The following is a 7069-nucleotide window of genomic DNA, read 5'->3' as shown; positions in this document are numbered from 1 at the left end:
CACCAGTGCAGGTCAGCTGTTCCCAGTGCTGGCGGGTGTGTGCACACATTGCGGATTTGGCAGCGGATTTTTCCGAGCAGATTTTGCTAAATCCACAGGTAAAATGACCTGCGTTTTACCTGCGAATTTAGTGCAGATTTCACCTCCGTTTTTACACCTGTGGATTCCTATAATGGATGAGGTGTAAAAACGCTGCGGAATCCGCACAAAGAATTGACATGCTGCGGGAAATAAATTGCTGCATTTCTGCGAGGAATTTTCCGCAGCATGTGCAAAGCAGATTTGGTTTTCCATAGGTTTACATGGTACTGTACACCGCATGGAAAACTGCTGCGGATCCACAGGGCCAAATCCGCAATGTGTGCGCATACCCTTACAGAACTGCACAGCTCAATCTACTGAAAAGTGGCCACAACTGGGTTCTGCATGTCCGCCCCTTTATTTGAGTAGGTACCAAATGTGCAGTATCTGAAAAGTTCCCGCCGGCACCGAGTACAGCTGATCTGTGGTGGTAGCGGCAGGCGTCGCACCCACACAGATCAGACCTTGATCACCTATCCTAAGAAAAAGTCATCAATGTTAAAGCAATGGACACCTCCTTAACCCCTACCTTACTGATGACAGAATAGTACGTCATCTGTAAGGATCCCCTGCTTTGAGGTGGGCTCTGGCGGTTATAAACAGCTGCCATGTACCCGCAATAGGCGCGAGCGGAACTAGTTAAATCCAGCTGTCAAAGCTGACAGCGGGCATTTAAATAGCACTTCCGGCCACCGGGCTGGAAGTGAGCTCATCGCCGACCCCCATCATGTAATCGGGGGTCGGCGACGCGTTGCCCTGACAACCAGAGGTCTCATAGAGACCTCTATGGTTGTTGCAGGCAGATCGCTTTGAGTGCCGCCCGGTGTGGCCGGCACTCAAAGCACTGCAGTAAATCTGCTACATAAGGGCGATCTTATCTGAGCTGATCGAGTTGTGGATGCTTCAAGCCTCCTATGGAGGTTATTGAAGCATGCCAAAAGTAAAAAAAAAAAAAAAAAAAAAAAAAAATCACGCATACACATATTAGGTATCGCCGCGTTCAGAATCGCCTGATCAATAAAAAAAAAAGCATTAACCCGATCGCTAAATGGCGTAGCGAGAAAAAAAATCAAAACGCCAGAATTACGTTTTTTGGTCGCTGTGACATTGCATTAAAATGCAATAACGGGCGATCAAAAGAACGTATCTGCACAAAAGTGGTGTCATTAAAAACGTCAGCTCGGCGCGCAAAAAAAGCCCTCCCCAGATGGCGAAAATGGAGACGCTACGGGTCTCAGAAAATTGCACAATTTTTTTTTTTTTTAAGCAAACTTTGAAATTATTTTTCACCACTTAGATAAAAGAGAAACTAGACATGTTTGTTGTCTATGAACTCGTAATGACCTGGAGAATCATAATGGCAGAGCAGTTTTAGCATTTAGTGACTCTGCCAAAAAATGCAAACAAAAAACAAGTGTGGGATTGTACTTTTTTTTTGCAATTTCACCACACTTGGAATTTTTTTTCCCATTTTCGAGTACACGACATGGTAAAACCAATGGTGTCGTTTAAAAGTACAACTCGTCCAACAAAAAATAAGCCCTCACATGGCCAAATTGACGGCAAAATAAGTTATGGTTCTGGGAAGAAGGGGAGCGAAAAACAAAACCGAAAAATTGAAAAAAGCTCCGGGAGTTAAATTTATTAAATTTGTCCCTGGGTTGAGATAGACACTAAGTCCGGAGTCACACTACAGCGAGATACGGCCGAGTCTCGCAGGTTAAAACCAAAACTCCGGAGCGGAGCGTGCAGCTCCATGTATTGCTGTGCGGCTGCACGCTCTGCTCCTGAGTGCCAATGCCAGAGCTTGGTTTTAACCTGCGAGACTCGGCCGTATCTCGCTGTGTGTGATCCCGGCCTAACTCAACCAGTGACCCAGATTGGGGCAGGAAGGACAACACACCGTGGCCAACTGCTAGACTGGAGCTAATTAGGGGAGGCCAGGGGTGTACATAGAAATCATGGGGCCCCGGAGCAAACGTCCTAGTAGCCCTGCACATAATATAATGGCCCTATATACAGTCCTGCACATATTATAATGGCCTACACATATAAAGCCCCATATACAGTATTATAGATATATATATATCTCTCATCACTACCAGCCCCGCTGCCCCACTGAGTCCAGCTCCTGCACACGCCAGCCAGCCCCACTGAGCCCAGCTCCTGCACACGCCAGCCAGCCCCACTGAGCCCAGCTCCTGCACACGCCAGCCAGCCCCACTGAGCCCAGCTCCTGCACACGCCAGCCAGCCCCACTGAGCCCAGCTGCTGCACAGGCCAGCCAGCCCCACTGAGCCCAGCTGCTGCACAGGCCAGCCAGCCCCACTGAGCCCAGCTGCTGCACAGGCCAGCCAGCCCCACTGAGCCCAGCTGCTGCACAGGCCAGCCAGCCCCACTGAGCCCAGCTCCTGCACACGCCAGCCAGCCCCACTGAGCCCAGCTCCTGCACACGCCAGCCAGCCCCACTGAGCCCAGCTGCTGCACACGCCAGCCAGCCCCACTGAGCCCAGCTGCTGCACACGCCAGCCCCACTGAGCCCAGCACCTGCACACGCCAGCCAGCCCCACTGAGCCCAGCACCTGCACACGCCAGCCAGCCCCACTGAGCCCAGCTCCTGCACACGCCAGTCAGCCCCAATGAGCCCAGCTCCTGCACAGGCCAGCCAGCCCCACTGAGCCCAGCTGCTGCACACGCCAGCCGTCCCACTGAGCCCAGCTCCTGCACAGGCCAGCCGTCCCACTGAGCCCAGCTCCTGCACACGCCAGCCAGCCCCACTGAGCCCAGCTCCTGCACAGGCCAGCCCCACTGAGCCCAGCTCCTGCACAGGCCAGCCAGCCCCACTGAGCCCAGCTCCTGCACAGGCCAGCCAGCCCCACTGAGCCCAGCTCCTGCACACGCCAGCCAGCCCCACTGAGCCCAGCTCCTGCACACGCCAGCCGTCCCACTGAGCCCAGCTCCTGCACAGGCCAGCCGTCCCACTGAGCCCAGCTCCTGCACACGCCAGCCAGCCCCACTGAGCCCAGCTCCTGCACAGGCCAGCCCCACTGAGCCCAGCTCCTGCACAGGCCAGCCAGCCCCACTGAGCCCAGCTGCTGCACACGCCAGCCAGCCCCACTGAGCCCAGCTCCTGCACACGCCAGCCGTCCCACTGAGCCCAGCTCCTGCACAGGCCAGCCGTCCCACTGAGCCCAGCTCCTGCACACGCCAGCCAGCCCCACTGAGCCCAGCTCCTGCACAGGCCAGCCCCACTGAGCCCAGCTCCTGCACAGGCCAGCCAGCCCCACTGAGCCCAGCTCCTGCACACGCCAGCCAGCCCCACTGAGCCCAGCTCCTGCACAGGCCAGCCAGCCCCACTGAGCCCAGCTCCTGTATTCACTCACTCACCAGGTCCCAGACATGACTGTCGCTCCAATCCTGGCAGGCTTTCAGTGATTACAGGTGGGGGTGGGTAGGCCGGATGTCCTAAGCCTCTCGTCTCCTCAGTGCTGCAGCCTGGAGCAGCAGAGTGTGCTTTCTCCGCCCACAAGAACGTCCTGACGTGCAACGTCAGACGTTCTTATTCTTCACCTCTATGTAGTTCTAGTCTCCCATGGAGACTGTTGAAGCATGCCTGTGGAGACATGGGGGGGTCAGCGGGCGCCCCGGTTCGCTAACCGAAACTGCATGGACCAAGGATCATCCCGCCGAACTCCCGCTCTTTTAACATGGGCAAAACACTACTCAGACAACACAGGGTGAGGGTAAAACAGTGTGGCAATGCTTTATTGAACCAGAAAACAGGCAGATAACACATAGAACAGTCCCAGCAAAATACCCAAGATGGTGCACATTACTGACTCGCCGGGATAATAGTGGCTGTGACTTCAGAGCTCCCAGGGTCGCTACCCCAACTGTGTCACACACAGAGAGGACGTAACGACAAGCGTAGGAAGATGACAGTCCATTGAGTCCATACAAGGTACAAGACCAGTTGATCTGAGGATCACAACCTGCCTTCTCCAAGCGTATCCATGGTTCAGCGATGGTCAATGGAGCAGATCTGTAGACCTAACAAGTGTCCCCCATTCAGAATTTACATAAAGGGTAAGAATGGAGATGAGATCAAGCAGCATTACTTAATTATTTAAACTATTTACATAGTCTTTCCCTCTCTGCTTTTGAAGTCAACAAACTGGTTCCATAATACAATGCATAATTAGCATATCAGTAGTGATGAGCGAGTATGCTCGGTGCACGGGTTTTCCTGAGCATGCTCGGGTGTTTGCCGAATGTTTGGGTGTGCACGTAGATTTAGTTTGTGTCGTCGCAGCTGCATGATTTGCGGCTGCTAGACAGCCTGAATACATTTGGGGATTGCCTGTTTGTTAGGGTATCCCACATGTATTCAGGCTGTCTATAAGCCGCAAATCATGCAGCTGCGGAGTCACAAACTAAATCTCTGAGCACTTCCAAATACTCGGAGAACACCCGAGCACCGAGCATACGCGCTCATCACTACATATCAGCAAACATCACTAGTGATCAAGGATAAGCGCACAATATAAGTCAATATTACAGGCTTACACAAACAAAAGTCTGTTTTCTTGACCAACCAGAAATCAACACTTAAATTTGAAAGCCAACATACAGATAACATTCTATTATTCTTTGTTTGCTAAAAATGGTGATCTGGTTAATTATGATACAATGCTGTATGTCTCACAATGACAAAATTTTAAAAAAAAAATGTTTTTAAAAATATTTAAAAAAAATAAAAAGTTCAAAACGCCCCATTCAAAATAAAACAAAAAAAAAATCAAACATACCATATTTGGTATCGCCGCGTTCAGAATCGCCCGATATATCAATTTAAAAAAAGAAATAACCCGATCGCTAAACGGCATAATAAGAAAAAAAGTCAAAACGCCAGAATTATGCTTTTTTGGACGCCACAATATTGCATTAAAATGCAATAACGGGCAATCAAAAGATCGTATCTGCACCAAAATGGTATCATTAAATACGTCAGCTCAGCGCAAAAAATAAGCCAACACCCAACTCGAGATCATGAAAAATGGAGCCGCTACAGGTATCGGAAAATGGTGCAATTCTTTTATAGTTTGCCTAATAAAGAGGAGTTATTTTTACTGATAAATGTTTGTTTTGGGTCGTTTATTTTAAGTTGGTATTTGGTTTATTCTATAAAACTCCCATATAATATTCCACCCTTGATCGCACGCCACGCGCATCATGTTTTCGTACAATTTGACAATAATATATATAGGTTCTCTCCGTCTGAGTTATTTTTGATGGTCAACAATATACGATTTTCCTGTAACTCATTTCTCACACTCCAGGTATAATAATGACTTCTCTCTGTGTGGGATTTTTGATGTTTAAAAAAGTTGTCTAATAGTTGGACAACCCCTTCTCATTCCTCATGCTTGGTCCTGTTAACATAAAAATACTTATACAATCCTCCCATGCTGGCGCCATTTCAGCAGTGTCAGCATTTGCTCTCTTAGGACTTTTTGAGGTTTTTATATCATGTAAGCCCTGTGCCCAATCAGCGCTGGCGTCACTGTCCCCACTTTCGGACAAATCGAGCATCATGAGGCAGTCAGAGAGCAGCCGCGGCCCTGGCTTCCTGATGATGTTCAAAATGTCCGAAGGCGGGAACAGTGAAGCTGCCGCTGATTGGACGCAGGGCTCGTGTGATGTGACAAACTCAATTAAGCCCCAGGACAGTGAGTCTCGACACCGCTGAAGTGGAGCCGGCACACCAGCGAGTATGAGTCTTCTAATTTTAATGAGGCCAAACATGAGGAATGAGTTCATTAAGAAAAAAAAATTATACATATCTATATACATTATATATTATTATTATCCCTTGATTAGACAATTCGCTGACAATAGGAGAAAACTAAACTTTATTGATTCCAAATGTAAAACTAGACCCATAATTTACCCCCTGAAGGTTAGTCAGAAGGTAACTAATAGAAAAAACCTATACCCCACTTCTCAGTATATAGGGTGAGGTGACGTATACACACTCACTCTCCAAGTCTCTCATTTCTACGGGTTTCGTCGTCCTCACCAAAGGCGACTCATCAGGAGACTATTTAATACTGACCTATATTCAAGCGAGACTAGACAAAGAAAACCCTAAAATCCTGTATCATGTTATACAAAACGGTCAGAAAACGAGCCACATATTAGCAGATCCCAAACTTCACACTATATACTTTGTAAGTTTATAAGCCACTCCAGTGGAGGTCAGTCAGGAATAGAAAGTATGTGAAATTACAGTATATACCACTCAGGGAACACGTAACTTCCAGATATAATTTCCTTATTCATACTAAATAATGGCACAGATCTCCCAGACATTATGGCGGCACATATCCCTAGTCTTTATAATGATATTGCACTCATTCCCTGACAGACCGCAGCATGGCCATTAGTTACAAGCTGCTAATGATCTCTGGAGCAGGTAAGTTTTCCCTGAGTAGTAGATATTGTGTGGTCTGAAAACTGAGTCTAGTCTAGGACAATTTGTCTGCACTACTAACTGACAGCTGTTACAATACCAAACTAGGGCAGTCCCTATAGGAGGAAAAACACAATAATTATACTGTATTTTCACATACTTTCTATTCCTGACTGACCACCACTGGAGTGGTTTATAAACTTACGAAGTATATAATTTGAAGTCTAAGGTCTACCTATACATGACTAGTTTTCTGACTGTTTCAGATAAAATGATACAGGATTTTAGGGTTTTCTTTGTCTAGTCTCACTTGAATATAGATCAATATTAAATAGTCTCCTGATGAGTCTCCTTTGGTGAGGACGATGAAACCCGTAGAAATGAGAGGCTCGGAGAGTGAGTGTGAATACGTCACCTCACCCTACAAACTGAAATGTGGTGTATATGTTTTTTCTATTAGTCACCTTCTGACTAACCTTCAAGGGGTGAATTATGGGTATAGTTTTATATTTGGAA

Source organism: Dendrobates tinctorius, unplaced genomic scaffold, assembly GCF_039654945.1.
Source record: "Dendrobates tinctorius isolate UK_male_01 unplaced genomic scaffold, ASM3965494v1 ptg000063l, whole genome shotgun sequence".
NCBI classification, from domain to species: domain Eukaryota; kingdom Metazoa; phylum Chordata; class Amphibia; order Anura; family Dendrobatidae; genus Dendrobates; species Dendrobates tinctorius.
The sequence above is the reverse complement of the archived record's forward strand: the minus strand, read 5'-3'. Positions refer to the sequence as shown.